Source organism: Lipophrys pholis, assembly GCF_963383615.2.
Source record: "Lipophrys pholis genome assembly, chromosome: 13".
NCBI lineage: Eukaryota > Metazoa > Chordata > Actinopteri > Blenniiformes > Blenniidae > Lipophrys > Lipophrys pholis.
In genome coordinates this window covers 15,577,704-15,594,745 of record NC_137632.1, presented here as the reverse complement: position 1 = coordinate 15,594,745, position 17,042 = coordinate 15,577,704, and the positions used below count along the sequence as shown (strand labels likewise).

General features: G+C 39.5%; 1 protein-coding gene across 1 annotated transcript in view; it reads right to left on the bottom strand.

The window, feature by feature from the left end:
* map2 (microtubule-associated protein 2) overlaps positions 1–17,042 on the bottom strand; it is an 89,086-nt gene that overhangs the window by 49,222 nt on the left and 22,822 nt on the right. Inside the window, exons 2-3 of the mRNA XM_080478793.1 lie at positions 15,997–16,046; positions 86–217 (exon numbers count right to left, since the gene is read on the bottom strand). The gene's annotated coding sequence lies outside the window, so the exon portion shown is untranslated. The remainder of the gene's footprint in view (positions 1–85; positions 218–15,996; positions 16,047–17,042) is intronic.

Here is a 17,042-nt window from a genome sequence, read left to right as displayed (position 1 = left end):
GCATCGAGAGGTAAACTGTAATGGACTGTGAGTAAATAGCAGATACTGGATCTGTCAATGTGTAAGTAAACAATGGTATCGTTACCTGGTTGTATGGTCTGGTACTCTGATGGGTTAAGATGGATCCAAAGAATTTATCCTGTCACCAAAAAACCACAAGGATCACGTCAAGATTGTCAGGTGACCAAAAGCCTGGGAGACAGCGTCCTATGTGCACCTGTAATGACGACAAAGAAGATTAGTGCTTTGGAAAAATAACAGCTTGACTTGACAAAACAAATTTGAAGAGCTGTTCATGGTTCTTTAACATTTCAAAAACCTCACACATTTGTAGAAATCTGGGGAACCTTACAAGAGTTCAGAAAGAGAAAATAAAACATGCGTTATAAGACTTTGCACCAACCGTTCTCTGAAAAGATGATGAACCTTATCCCAAAATAAAAGGGTCAATAATTTAATACAAATAGCCTCTACTTGAGACTTAAAGACCCAAATTATTGTTTGAAGCATCAATCCAACATGTTTTGCAGTGAAACTAAGCAGCGCCAAAGACGAACCAAAGACTTTTTGTTTTTTTCTCTCGGATGACAGCACTGATTTCTTGTCCATCCATTCGAGGAATCATTTGCATACAATCTTGTACAATTTGATACAACCATGTGTTGTTTGTGTACTAAACCCAGATGGAAGCTTGATGATAATTAATCAGAACAATGGGCAAGCACAAAGGGGCAAACAGCAAAAAGAATTTCATTAGCAATTCCTACAGGCAATATTTAAAGCAATTTTTCTTGGAGTTCCACATAGTAATGAGAGTTTCCACCCACCGTACACAATGACCCATAATAAAGGAACATGTTTTTAAACTTCAGTAAATTGAAATAAGTACATCTGCACATTCATTTATTATATTCACATGAATTCAATCCTTTTGCTGAAAGGTACTTTGAAATGTCTTCTACAATTCAAGTTACCTATTAAAAAAGTGAGATTCTGCATTCATAACACAATTCTCCACTGTTGGATTTCACATCACAGGCAGCGATAGTAATTAATTTGGGGATTATTTTAACCAACAAGTCAAAACTGACCATCTACATTAATATTATTGAAATAAAATTATCATAATCATTATCAGGAGTCTTATATGAAATACCTACTGCTTGCTTTCACAAATGTCAACACAATGGCACAACTCTGCGTTTTAAAGAGCTTTATAATTTTCTGAAGGAGTATTAAAACCTGCCAAGGGGAAATATTTGGATTTTTATTTTTTTTACAGCTTGAAATAGTTTGAGTGCTTCCAAAAATAAAAGAATTGCATGCTTGCCAATATTTAAAATGAGAGTCATACAAGACTGATGTCACACAAATGCTTTTCAGCTAATTAGTTTCAGGCAGAATAATGTTCTCAGTTCTCACAGGTCGGCTTAGTGTCCAAAACATGTGCATCTATTAATCTCCAGGTTTGATAGAACATATAATCAAATTTTTCTCCTCAATTCACCTCAAAGATATTTGACTGTACAAATGTCTTTACCGTAAATACGCTCACCAAAAAGGCCATTTGTACGCACTGTTCTTTGCAATGCAAAGCAATCAGCTAATGCATGGACACATGGATCAAATATTGAGTGTAGAGCTCTGACTGTAATGATGGGAAGACAACTCAGTCATCAGTTTCCATTAGTAGCACGGTGACTCCAATAACAAGGCTTTATCAAAGCTGCAAATTTACTGATGTGAGTGGGGTTTTTTTCAATAAGTTTCCTCTTATTTGTGAAAAGTTAAATGAAAAGAGATCAACATCTTTTTGGCAACAGCTCTTTCAGTATTCTGATCTGTAGTTGAACAAAATAAACAAGAACATTTGCAAAATGTTCCCACAAATTATCAGTGTTTGTATATCCCCTAAAAATTTCATTTCATTTCATTTTTTACCGCAATTAAGTGGTTCTTAACATTTTTACCCTGGAAATACATCTAAAGCATTAAACCCTCTCTTATATACGATTCTCCAAAATATTACAGTGAAGCCAAATGCTGGTGGCCATACCGACTCATCAACACTAAGAATTAAAGCATGAGGCAGTTTCCTGTGTGTGTGTGTGTGTGTGTGTGTGTGTGTGTGTGTGTGTGTGTGTGTGTGTGTGTGTGTGTGTGTGTGTGTGTGTGTGTGTGTGTGTGTGTGTGTGTGTGTGTGTGTGTGTGTGTGTGTTTTCGGGACATGAATTTTCTCTTTTTGTGACGTCCACCCCAAATGTTGCATTATACTGCATGTGAGGACTTGATTAACCTTGTATAACTTCCTATTTCACATGATGATGGTGACTCATTCCAAACATATAATACATAACAATAACAAAAAACTACTTTCACATCGGTATATGAACTTCTTTAGCTTTGTGAGCATTGTGTTTACATTGCTTTCAGTTAATTCCATATTAAAACAGAGTGAGTCGACATGAAGCAAGCTCTGTCATATCTTATATATCATATTGTGAATAAAGGGGGCGTGTTTGAAAGTAGAAATGCTTGGATACATGATGTACCTCAAAGTGGCCTGAAAATGAAAACTTATTCCCATAAATGATTTGAGCATCACTGAGATTTCGAAGGTCTGAAGCGGACAAGTATACTGGAAAATGCATGTTGTTGTTTTGTTTTTTTTACAGGTATGTGCATATACAATATGATTAAGGGGAAAAAAAATGTGTATTTGACGTGAAACTGAATAGATGAATCATGCTTAATGGAAACGCAAAATGCACTATTGTCAGGTAGCAGTCTGCTCAGCATTTTATGCTAGATTATTGGGTGCCATTTATGCTTCAGAAAGCAGTTTACCAAATACAAAGAGAAACAAATTGAAAAACAAAGAAAAAAATGTTTAAGTGTATTTTCTAAGGGACAGCAAATAAACTCCAGCATGGCAGAGGCTTTCCTGGCCATCAATGCCATCCTGTGCTTTGACAGTCTAATGCATTACAAACAAGAAGTGTATACTATGGTCTGTCAACTTTGCAGGGAGAGTTGGCGCACAGGGAGCAGTAACTCCCAATAACTGAAATTTATGGCGTGTCAGATATTTTAGCCAGTTGCTGTAAGGTGTCTCACAGCTGTTTGGCAGCAGTTCATTACTCTTTGCTCCATAATAGCACACACAAAGCCCCCGCAAAGCCAGACAATGTCAAATAGACCCCTAAAAATTGAAATTCCCATCAATTAAAATTAGTGATCAGATGAGAGACGGCATTAGCTCCAGTCCAGTTTGATATGAAATCCCTAACAGTGTAATTTCCTGCCACAGCAAATGTATTTTATAGTTTTAGATTGCATATTTCTGCATGGAGGGAGGAATAGAAAGCCTGAGCATGACAAGGGAGAACACGTAAACTGAACCACGGCCATAAAAAGAAGCAGGTTTTTCTTGTGCAGGCAATGTCCACTAATCCTCATCACAATGACAGTCCATTTAACAACATCTCTACTAAATCGTTTTGAGGTTGAGTCACCAACAGAAACGGTATGATACAGTTAATAGGGCCACACAGCGATGTAGTGTGCCACAAATTATCTAAGGATGCCATCAACACCCTTTTTTTCAAGTTGATAGAGATTCTTCAAATTGAGGATAAAAAATGCCTGTATGGAAAAAACCAAACTGAGACATTTCTTTTCTTTTTTGCAGGATTTCCAACACATAAAGGGGGGAAAAGGAGCTAATAATTCTTCCAATGATTACTGTGGGGAAAGAAAATTACCAAGTAATCTGTATGAAGAGGCTCATTGTGTGATGCGCCATGCTGCCCTCCAGGATCGACCCGCGTTACTTCAATTATGTATGGTCAAGAGATTCCAATAAAAATGCTAATGAAACGGCAAGAAGTGAAATAACTCATAATTAACAGAAACAGAAGAAAATGCGAACAGCGAAATCTGTTATTGGTTGCCATGAGTAGGCATGAATTTGAAGTGTGTTGAGGCAGCTTCAGACAGCATGCGCAGTGAAGCATTGCCGCCATTGGCAGGCTCTGGCAGCTGCACTCACCGCTTACTTCCATATGTCATTACGGCGTTTGTTGGATTATCATTGGCTTAAACTAGACTATGTCTTTAGACTTCAGCATTGTGATTTTCGCCTTTTCACAATTTAGAGTAGATCAGCAGCTGACGTGCGCCCAGGATCCCGATAAACGATGAAAATGAAGTCATTTTTCAATTTTCAATTTTATCAATCATTACAACACTTGCCAGAAAACAATCAAGCATGGAGTGCTCATTTAAATGGTAATAATTTGAGGGAAAGGGGTGCATTCAGGCCACCTCGTTCACTTATTTCTTCCACTTCATAGCATTAGGAATAGAAGCACTCGTAACCTGGAGAAGAAGAAAAAAACTACCAATTACCGATTGAATTTCACAGACGGAAACTCCTTTTTGCGCATGAGGAGTTAAACAGAGTTATTCTGCTCTCATTTACTACTGTTCAATTGTGGTTCAACCCTAAAATGGTTAACATATACTGTATTATATAATTGTAACATCGCTTTACCAAGGACTTCCAAGAAAACTATAAACCATCAACAGAAGTGTATGACTTTAGATCATCTATAAAATTTCGACCACCAGCCAAATATTTTATCTAAGTACAACCACTGAAGGTTTCCTGCGGTATCAAGCATTCAAACATTAGCAGCACATTCATCAACGTTTGATGTATGGCTGTGGTTCATTAGTGGAAGTGAGAATGCTGCCATGTGAACAATGATGTGCTCCAAACAAGAGAACCAAATCGGATGGAAACGCAGGTCTCAGTCCAAACAAACTCTGGTGTTGTTCAGTTGAGGTCTGAATGCAGCACAGGTAAAAGACTCTTCTAACAGATTAAATACAGGTGAAAGCAACAAAACCTCACTACCATCCACCACGGCTGTGGGTGGATTCTTAAAGATGTTTTCATTTGAAAATCAGAATACTCTTGTGAGGAGGAAATTTCTTATATTTTAGATGCTGCAACCAAGAACAGTACATTAAGAAAATAATGATTAAATATGAATAAGTGTAAGAATATATTAAAAATGAAAAGTACGGTGATTACAGTTACATAGTTGCAATATAAATGTATAATGGGTACACAGTAAGAAAATGTCTATATATTTTCGGAGCCGTTGGTGATCATCAGATGGTGAAAGTCCCACAAAGCCTGAATGGTGGTTTAGTGGTTAACTTAATCTTCAAACTATAATGGTCTCATTGTGAGGTGATAATTCACCTAACAATGAGACCATTATAGGTTGAAGATTAAGTCCTTTATATGAAGTATTTTTACAATTTTTATTCTAGTCTAAAAAGTTAAATTAAATGTTGATTGATGGGGCCACACAGTGGCAGAGTAGTTAGCACTCTCTGGCCTCATACCGTGACCCTGAAGTAGATAAAGCACATAAAAAAATGAATGGATGGAGAGAAAATAGTTTCCTTTGAGAAGATTTCATGTTTCCTCTATGCATGTGTGCTTTTTTATGAGTGCTGGATGGATGGATGGATGGATGGATGGATGGATGGATGGATGGACCTCCAGACCACCATATAAGTCCAGAGCCTTCACCCACTTTGCCCCCCCCCACCCCCGGTACTCCCTCTCCCACCCAACATCTGAGCGTTTGCTCTCATCTGCAGAGACTTCATACGGTGCTGTTCTGAGTGGTGTTTTTGGACGTGACAGTGTGTTTGACGTGCAGTCTGAGTTTATTTATTAAGCACTAATCCTGGAAGTCTGAAGGTGTGGTATCAATGGAATTAAATTTGGTTTTACAACAGGTGCACAATGATATTGAGATTTTGCGAGGTCAAGTCTAAACCTTCACATAACCATGCCTTGAAGAAAATCTGTTTGTGAGAGGGTACACGATCCCACAGAACAATATTCAGCTACCGCAAATGTAAAATCATAATCCAGATGAATGAATGAATGAAAGAATAGCAGGACCAAACTTTCTCACTTCCATTGTCCTCTTTTCCTACTGCAACATTCTCCTATGGTTTTTCATGATACAAACTTATCTGATCGTGAATGTGTGTGAGAGTCTTTGTTTGCTCCATGGTCAAATGCCTCCATTGTAGCTGTTTTGGGGGTGAACGGGGGTTCAACGGTCAGCACAGGCACTCGGTTCAATCTGTGGCTATAGCTTTAAAATGTTCCGTCAATTAGCTTTTCCATACCCACCCATGACCCTGTCACCAGTTCATCACTTGGCCGTTATTAGTACCAATCACTCCACACCATGAACGCCCGACATGACCTGCTGTTCTGGAAACGTCTGCTACAGCTGTCAGGCTGTCACAAATTGCTCCTCCACCTACATGTCAATTTTTCTTCTGCTTCCGACACATCAGCTCCAATGAGTGGCTCTTCACTAGTGGCATGTCATACGTACACTCCTCCCAACATCCAGGTGGCATTATTAGGCAATAATCAATTCAAATTACGTCACCCAATCTGGAGTTTTAATGTGGCCACCGCTTTCAAATTCAGAAATGAAAAACATGCTCTACAAGTTTAGACAGAAAATGGCTGTGGTTGAATTTTCTCGGTCCTTTTATGACAAAGCAAAATACTTAAGAACCAGTGTACAATGTGAGATACAAATGAGAAGATACATAAAGGTACACGTCAGCTTGTACACACCCAGGGGGGCATTCTGATAAAAGTACATTAGGAGTTTTGGACAAAGATTTTGAGCTTCTCCCACTTTTGACGGTGTGAAGGTCGTATCTTTCTTATGCAGCGAGCACCACACACACACACACACACACACACACACACACACACACACACACACACACACACACACACACACACACACACACACACACACACACACACACACACACACACACACACACACACACACACACACACACAGAGAGTGCTTTGTTCTGTCTCCTGGGACTGCTCATCCAGCAGCAGCCACCTGTCAGCCCACGTTCGGTGCAGTCTGTAGAAGGTTGGTGTGTTTCAAGTGACCAAGCTCTTTCATTCTTTAGAAAATGCCTGGACCTCATGTATTGTGAATAAACCTGAGCTGTGCTTCAATATACGAGCCAAATCCTCCCGGATTTTCAAGAAAAGGTGTTTGGCATGTTGAATAATGCAGTAATGCTGTAAAATTGTCTCCTCGAAGGTTTGAATGTGAATCACAAGGTTGGACAAAACTTTTTTGTAATTCTTGGTCAGTTGTGATGGTTTGTGATATATCCCGGGGTTTTTTTTTAAGATAAAAAAAACCCAACAACAAACAAAAAGAAAACAAGCATAACAAGATTAGTTCCAAAAAGAAGTGAAAAGATTGAAGAGTAAATAAGTAAAAGAAAGACAAACAAACAAACAAATAAAAAAAACATCCAAATCCATCCCTATCCCTAAGACAAGCATCACACAGACTCATTCATATGGGGGAGGGGGTTGGGGGTCTGCTCATAGTAGTCATTGTCTGCTCAATTAGTTGCCAGATTCTATATCAATGCTGAGTGAGTAGATGTAATCAATAAAAGGTTGCCAAATTTTGTAGAAGGTTTTCATGGAACCCCAAAGGGAGAATCTGATCCTCTCAAGCTTGATGCAATTTAAGAGTTCATGTAACCATCTATTATGTGTAGAAGGGAGCGGATGTATCCATTTGAGGAGGATCAGCCTTCTGGCAAATAAGGTCGTGAAGGCTAAAACTTGTTTTGATGCATTAGGCATGTCACCGTTTCGCGGGACTCCGAGAAGTGCCGTGAGGGGGTCGGGATCGATTGTGCTACCCAAGACGTTCCCAAGTGTGTTAAATATCTCTCGCCAGAACAGAGATAAGTTAGGGCATGACCAGAGCCCTAACCTAATGTGGTCTGCTGGTGATTGTTTGCATCTGTTGCAGGAGACGGATCTATCAGGGTACATCTTTGCCAGCATTGCATTGGTGTAGTGGCTTCTGTGCAGGATTTTACACTGGACTAAGCATTGTCTTGCACGTATAGATGTGTGTACCAGAGCCATCGCAGAATTCAATTGGACAAAACTTTAATTTTGATTTGCGTGTTTGCTCAAGCAAAAGATCTTTACCCTCGCTAGTATAAAGGAATTAAAAACAAAAAGTATTATTCTCACAGTGTAACACTGCTGTTAAGCCTTTGTCTATGGCAAGGCTGACTACATGTTCAACAATAGGACAAAGCCTTAAAGGTCCCATATTGTACAGATTTTTAACAACTTTTACATAGGTGTCAGAGGTTCAATAATATTGTATTCACACTGTATTTCCCCAAACCCAGCCTTGGTCTTGAATTTCAGCCAATCTAAAAGGCCCTCCAGTGAGCTCTACTGAGAACAGGCCATTTCTGGGTCTGTACCTTTAAATGCTAATGAGCGGTGTCTGTTCACACCTGCTCCATGTCTGTTTCTCGGTAGCGTTTGTGAGGAGAAAAAATGGTGCTCCCTTGCAATTTATACCTGATGCAGGGTCAAAAGGAGTATCCAAAACCAGAGGGAGTGGTTTCCCTAGTTGATGTCATGAAGGGAAAATCTATGATTTGCCTGTATGAGCAACACATTCACTAAAAGGTGGAGCAAGCAAATGAGGGAGATGATAGACTTTCTTCACTTCTGGGGCCTCATACACAGGCTATGCAGACATATATCACCGTTAAAAAACCATTAGAGAGTGAGTTTTACATGATATAGGACCTTTAATACTGAAATTCAAAAAAATGGGTTTTTGAATTTAGATCACAAGGACATGATAAACTCATGTTTTGCACATGTTTATCATGTCTTAAGTGTCAATGTAAATGTTTTAATAAGCTTCACTGCACTCATGTGGGAGTTCATTGTGTCATTAGCATCTCTGTAGGACTATGCCATGTTTTTGTGTATTTTGCTGTTTGCTTTTTTTTTTAGGAAAAATGTTTTTCTCCACAAGTAATTGCTGCGTTTAATGCATGTAACTGAACTGGTCGATGTGAGAGCTTCCACTCCCCTCCAAGATTAAATTCAGGGAAAATTCTTTTTAAGAGCAAAGTGATTATTCTTTTCTATTAGCTTCACATTTATCATCCTCCCTCTCATGAACCTGTTCTACCTCTGAATTATTGGGTGCTGTGGCCTTCTGGAAAATGTAAAAGATGTGTCTGCATACATCAAACTCTTAGTGAAGACCGAGTTGAGTTTTACACCAACAAAAAGCAAGCCCCATGTAAATCTTTAAATGTTGAGATAAAGACATGTTTTAAATGTTTCGGCTTTACTGTTTTCATCCATGAAACCTGTGTCCATAAAGTACAACTGTAATTTAACTCCATTGAATACAGATTTGTTGTACTGTTGCCTCCAGTAGAAAGATGTGTCTGTTATTGTGTGACTTTGGTAAGTCTGTGTTACTGTGTGACACTATGACCAAAGGAGGTGGTGAATGGGTTTTACTTGCACAACACATTCTACCACTTCAGCAAACTCTGATCACTTTACATGAGCCATCACATCTCCCATTCTTTGTAGATGCCATGCACAGCCCGGACATTGGGTTCAGTGTCCTGCACAAGGGCACATACACGGGTTAAAATGAAGATCGCACTACTAACTTTAGGACTGCAAGACAACTCGGCCTCTCACAGAGCCAGCAGTGGATCAGCAGCTCCCTGCCATAGCAGTCTGTCTGGAAGTGAAGCGTTGAAATGATATATGTTAAGATTTAGAGTACGTATTATTTTATATGGCCGACTGGCTGATTCTCCTTTGTAGGCAATACCAAGACACATCTACAGCAGGTGGCAATCTTACTATCAATAAAAACAAAGGTACTGTATATGGCATCTATAAAGAAACTGAACTGTGTCCTTTATTTCAAAACAATGAGTCCAACAACAAAAACACAACATCCCCATCCTTTAATTATTATTATATTATTATAATCAGTTTGCTCAATGAGCTCATTCTCAACCTACTTTCAGTTACAACTCATGACCCAGAGAACAGGGATACAATTATTACAAAGGAAAAGAGAGTGTAGGTGAAAAGGGCTCTCAAATTATTCCATCAGGGTGTCAAAGTATAATGACCACCTTGGAGTCAGTTTGGTGGAAAAGACAGAGAAATAAAGTTGAGATGGTTTAGACGTGTATTTAGGAGAGATGATAGTTCTACAGAGAAAGGAGGATGAAGCGAGCAGGTGAGAGAAGAGGGGGGGTCAGTGAGGAGGTGACCGGTGTGAAGGAGGATTGAGGAAACAGAAAGGTTTTGAGAAAACTCCTAATGATCTGCACATAATGACACATTGACTCTGAAAGTGTCCAAAAACAAATAATGCAAGAGTGTCTCCAACTCAGCAATCACATAAAAAAAAAAAAAAAAAAAGAAGAATCTTTTGTCTGTATCACGTGAGTTGTTTATGTTTCTGATTGCACACGAAACACAACTAACAGAATGATAATGAGGATGGCAGGATTAAACTCATTCCTCACGACGAATCAATCTGACATGGACGGAGCAATTGCATCTCATGGTTTGATCCATTATCTGAACGGTTCACTGTACTATTGAGCTGATCTGAGATCCAAGGTATCCAGGTCAGCGTGCACATCCGTCTGTTTACATGTTTCCCGTCTTATTTATTCAAAGTACTTTGAACACAATGAATGTCGGCCTCGGCAAACAGAGCTGAGCTGTCTTGCACTCAGCCTGTCAGCATAAAGTCAAACAAAGAGGAAAACTGGCTCTGACATCCAGGTATAAACTGTTGCTTTCTGTGTTTTCTGTAACATGAGAAACATCAGCCTTCTCATCTGATTGTTGCGAGTGTCAAGTTCTATGTTGAATCATACGGCTCTCACCTAATACAAAAACACACATCCTTTAATGTGCGTACATTTCATTATCATTCCTGCCATGTATCAGCCCCTTGACAATAGCAGAAAAACAAGGTGAACAAAAGGCCTATGAATCAGTTGTGTATCTGAGTGAGGAAAATAAACAAGAGAACAGGAGATGAAACGACGCGGTGGAGGAGGGAGAAAGAGACAGAAGAGGATATGAATGAGTCGGGCATGACAAACGGGGGGAGTCTGGACCATTACGTCACCGCTGCAGCAGCTGACAATGTGAACATTAGGTCCCGTCAGCCTCACTCTCCTTAGTTTTAATACTATGGCTGTGGGAAAGATTTGCTCACATTAAAAAAAAAGTGAGATTCAATCGGCACAGAGAGTAGAAAACACTGGGAAGAACTTTGAGATGCTCTAATGTGATAAAACTATTATTGCAATGTTTTCTGAACTGGTTCCTTCCATAGGTTCAGGAAAAGTCATTTTGATGGTATTCTGTGGAGATTATGTAGATTTGTGTTTGTTAGAATCTACTGTCACTGTAACGTCTGTGCTCAGCAGAAATTGATAATACTGCCACAATTATCTATTTATCTTTTCTGCACTTTATCTATTCCACATTTTCAGCAAGAGTTTGATTACTTAAAAGGCATAAATGTGAGACTTGATCTTAGTGAACATGGTATCTCTCTGTTCCCATCTCTTTTTAATGAGTTGTTACTTAAAACACATGGTTTTCACAGCTTACAATGACAATGAAGGTGTTGAACTGAACAGCACCACTATGTTTGGCAGCAACTGAATACTTCCATAGACTTATTAATGCAGCAACAATTACAATTATTACTTTAGTCATGAGTAACAGTTGAAGAGCTGCTGTATCTGAAGCTAAAATGAACTCTTGTTTACAGACGGAAGAAAACGCTCATTAATCCTGTGCTAACTCATTCATCCAGACCGCTTTATAAAAGAAGTCCAACTGTGAGCAACAATATTATTATCCACAGCACCTGCGATGAATTATCAGTTTTGAACAAACGTGAGCAATAATTCTGAGGCCTGCTTGCCGCTGTCTGCAACCATGGAGGATCTCATTCCTAATAAAGTGATTCAGTATTTGATGATCTTGATCTTTGAATCATCAGACTGACCCAGTCAGATGATTCACAGCAACACTACAGTAACACTACTATGTTGACACAGCATTCATGTACGCCTGACTGAGCAAGGGTCAAAAGAAACACGGGAGCTCTGTTATCAGAAACGACTTTGTTTTGCTGGCAGTAATTCGTAACTTTATTATCTTTATAATATATCAATTTTCCTTAATTTACACCATAATAACCTAAAGTGATATTGTCAAAGTAAAACATTTTCCAACGTTAGTGTGTGTACTCTTTGGGCTGATCCATGCTTCTGAGGTGGATATATGCAAGTTAGAAATGGACTATCTACACTACCATTCCTACACCTGCCCCTCTAAATTCTCTAGTGTGTGTGTGTGTGTGTGTGTGTGTGTGTGTGTGTGCGTGCGTGCGTGCGTGCGTGCGTGCTCTTTACAGGTCTCTATTCACATACTTGTTATATTTTGTTGCATTTGCCCGTTCTTTCACCCCAAACTGCCCCGTCCTGTCATTCTTGCATTAATAATTATCCATAGCTCTGAGATCTAATTTTGATAAGACATGAAACTGAGGAGTCCGTCAAGAAAAATCTTTTTTTAATAAATAACCGTCTAATAGGCATCTATCCACACTGTTCAGTGTTTTTTCAAGACAAAGTGGCATAATAAGTAATTCCTCAGGGCCCGATTTTACAAAAACGGTAAATTATCCTGGTTCACCATGCAAAGATCGGATGGAGAGCTGAGCGCTCGCAACAACAAAACAAAATGTGATAGCATGAAGAGGAAAGTGTCGGTGGAAGATGTTGGAAAACATATTGAAGCATCATAGTAAAAAAAAATAATCTGAAAACACACCGGGAGATCAGATTTTTACTCGCACAAACCTTCAGTAATTTAAGCCTTTAAACGAGATCTTTTAAAGAACTAGTCAGATCTTTTTACTCCTGATATCTTTTGAAAGTTTGGTCATAACCTTGTCAGTGACGGATAGTTTGTAGATTTGTGTAAAACAGTATTTTAAGTCATATTTTAAGGAAAACAACATAGATGTAATCAGACCTGGCAAATTAAATGAAATACAAGTTTAATGCCGGCCAGTCAGTCAGGATCATTTGTGGTTCTGCTCAGCAACCAGCGTGTGTGATTCAAGGTGAGGCGCAAACAAGAAAGGACAGACTAAACAAACAGGAGAAGGTCAAAAAGGCCTGCTGGGAAATGCCTCTAACGTTTTCCCTCATGAAGCCAGCAGGGGAGAGCCAGCCCAAGACTTTTCACATCAGATGATCTCACTGGGTGTGTGACTGTACCTGGCCCTGCTCAAAAGTGGCAAACAGCCCCCCCGCTGGGCGGATTGTTTGTATGCCTGCAGATTTGAAGGAGAAAGACCAAAGCAGAGGAACATGAGCTGAACGATCGGTATTGATTATTGAGTTTTGACGGTCCGAGAAGTAGCAGCATGAGAGGCCGGCGGTGGAGCAGTGAAGAAGATAAAATGAGGAGAAGTTCATTCATGCACGGTCGTTGGTGAGATGACTGTTTAAAGAAAAGCTTTTTTATTTATTCATTTTTCTTATTTTTTAAGTCAATACATATCGTATTCCGCCTCGTCTATTTTGGAACCGATTTGCAAGTGTCAGAGTGAAAACATACTGTTACGACAGAAAGTAATCTTACAGAAGTATTAGGAGTCTTAATTCATTCAAAGCTGATTAAAGCTGAAAACATTTGCTCTGTGATAGGAAGTCAAAACAAATGAAAACCCATAACAAGTTGCAATGTAAATAACATAACGCAAAGTGTACCTTCTTTTATGCTTCAATTAAAATCTAATTAATGGTAATTACCCTTCACCTACATGGCACATTATCACCAGTTTATCAGTCACATTCACACATCTGTAAAAAATAATTCCACTTGTGCGTAACAGTTTAAAACCTCAGTACAAGACATTTCTGAGCCTCTGTGAGTGTGAATACATGTTTTAACATGAGACTTTAAAGTTTCTGAGAGGTTTTTTTTTCCAAGCAAAAAGTAACTAGATAAATCTGAACGCTTGCTACATATAACGACAAAGTCTAAGTGGGCAACATGTGGTTTGTGAACCTTCCTGTGGGAAGGACTGGCAACACTTCACACCGACACTGTGTTTACTCAAGCCAGCAGGTGTGATTTCTGAGTTGGTTAGAGAAGTACTCCAATTATAAGCTAATGTTCATGTTTTCGGTATTCCAATGCAACATTTATTTGACAAAATCAAGAATTTTCTTTGAAAACCACACATTTTTAACCAAACTGATCAACTGTTCGGTTAAACAAAGTCTGAACTATACTGTGGACAAGGTGAACTGTCACAACCCGAAATACAACAGCAAAAGCAGGAGAAACCAACCTGTGTTTTTCCAAATGACCCTGCAGACACATCGAACAAACTGTGGCTTTTGTTTTGCTTTGCTTTACCTGTTTTGATTTACCATTGACTTTCATTGTTTATTTCTTAAAATTTTATTTACAAGCTGCATGTTGTCAGAATCAAAGTGATATTTTTGTCTTATTAGTTCAATTTCATCTGATTTACAGGAGTCAAACGTTAGGGCTTCGATGTGATCATAAGATTAGCAGATCATATGTGCTGTTTAAGATAATATAATTCTTTATATTGTCACTGTACACAAGCACAACAAAATGTGTTGGCAACTCCGAGTTGAAATCTAAATATAGAAAGTAATATACATTTAGAAACATTCAAAGTAAGATGTAATGTGAATCTAGTAAGTAGTTTCAGTGAATCCGCATGTCACACTCAATACACACCGACAACACAATCAGCTTGTTGGAGCTCATGACCTGAAAGCACTGGCCTGTAGTTTTATATGGGGTCAGTTGATGACAGTCATAGCCAGCGAACCACATGGTCCAATAAACCAAAATAATGGTCTGAATGGCTGCAAAATATTTGTGAGACAGGTCGCACCACCAGTGCACTTGCAGACACATGGTGTCTTTTAAATTAAGACGATTATTATTAATAATGTTTTGAACACTCATTCTTTAAATACGAGTTTTGTTGAATTGGGAGAATCAATTCAATAAGTTAATGAGAAGGTCTGATGGCACGTTGGCATCAAAGCAACAAACTCTTGTGGAGTTATCCAGTTTAATTAAATGATTATGTCATCCAGTTGGAATGAGAGAACAAAAGACGAGGAGCTGGTGAGTTCACTGTTGTCTAGATGGGGCGCTTGTGATAATTTGCTCTCCATCCTTTTGATTTGTCACTTCCAGTTGGCAAAACAGTCAGCAGATGTGACACAACATAATAATTTAGTGTAACAGGGTGAATTTACTGCATCCCAATTGGCAGGAATGATGTGCTTTTTGTCCGCTGCACCTGAACCACGTTAAATGTTCTATACCAGTCTAAAGATCTACTGCATGGCAGTGTCTAGACACACACACACACACACACACACACACACACACACACACACACACACACACACACACACACACACACACACACACACACACACACACACACACACACACACACACACACACACACACACACGTCTAATACATCACGTTGCTACCATGAACAATAAAATAATTACTCAGTGAGAGAAACAAAATGTATGTTATTCTGTAAACAAGGCTCCGAACTTCTATATTAGATAATATTTTGATAGGCAAATTTAAGTATGACATACAGACTCAGACAGAGGAGGAAACAGGTGGAACGAAAGGAAGAACATCTGCTTTTTCCTGCTATTAGTTCTTCTGCTAAACAACAAGCGTGTCTATAAGAAAACAGCACAGTGACGCAGCATCTTTGCAGCACCCAAAGGCATATGCAGTGGAGAGAGAGAGAGAGAGAGAGAGAGAGAGAGAGAGAGAGAGAGAGAGAGAGAGAGAGAGAGAGAGAGAGAGAGAGAGAGAGAGAGAGAGAGAAAGAGAGAAAGAGGGGGGGGGGCAAAGACAACACAAAGAGCGAGGGAAAGAGATCGACTCACCTGGCTAGATGAAGTATCTGAAGCTCAGAAGAAAGAGTAACATCCAAGACCTGGGAGGATGAGAGGGGATAAGAGGGGGGAGAAAGAGAGGAAGGAGGGAGAACGAGAGAGATTAGATTTGGCTGAGAGTACTTTGGGAGTGCAGTGGCAGGTGGCACCCCAGTTAAAGCGCACACACACACACACACACACACACACACACACACACACACACACACACACACACACACACACACACACACACACACACACACACACACACACACACACACACACACACACACACAAGGGTGTAGAGCTTATGAACAGTTAAAAGCAGAGGGTGAGAAAATAGTGAGCAGTGGGGGAGAGTGACTGGTTGAGGCGTGCAATCAATTGTGCACTTAAAGGAAGTACAATGCGAGCCTGTAATAGCACAAAGGAGGGAAACAAAGAAAGAAAAGAAGATCTGATCAGTGTGTGTGTGTGTGTGTGTGAGTTTGTGTGTGTGTGTGTGTGTGTGTGTGCTAATGCAATGTGCCCTGTGTTCACTGAACAGCCGCTCCACACATCTCCACACTTCCCTGCTGACTTCACCTCGTCACACACACACACACACACACACACACACACACACACACACACACACACACACACACACACACACACACACACACACACACACACACACACACACACACACACACACACACACACACACACACACACACACACACACACACACACACACACACACACACACACACACACACACACACACACGCACGCACAGACCAGAGAGACGCATGAAAGGATAAACACAACCTGTAGCTCCATTTATCAGATACAGCGTTGCAGACAGGAGCAGACAGATACTAATTGGCTTTAGGCGAACAGCGACAGTCAGTTCCTCGGTACATGGAGACGCTGTTGACCCGGCAAGGGGGCACTTGGTTCAAGTCAATGTCAATTGCCAAAAAATAAATAAATAAATAGCACCATTTAACATGGAAAATCATAGATTTGAACTTAATTATAAATATTCAATCACATCACATGAATAAAGA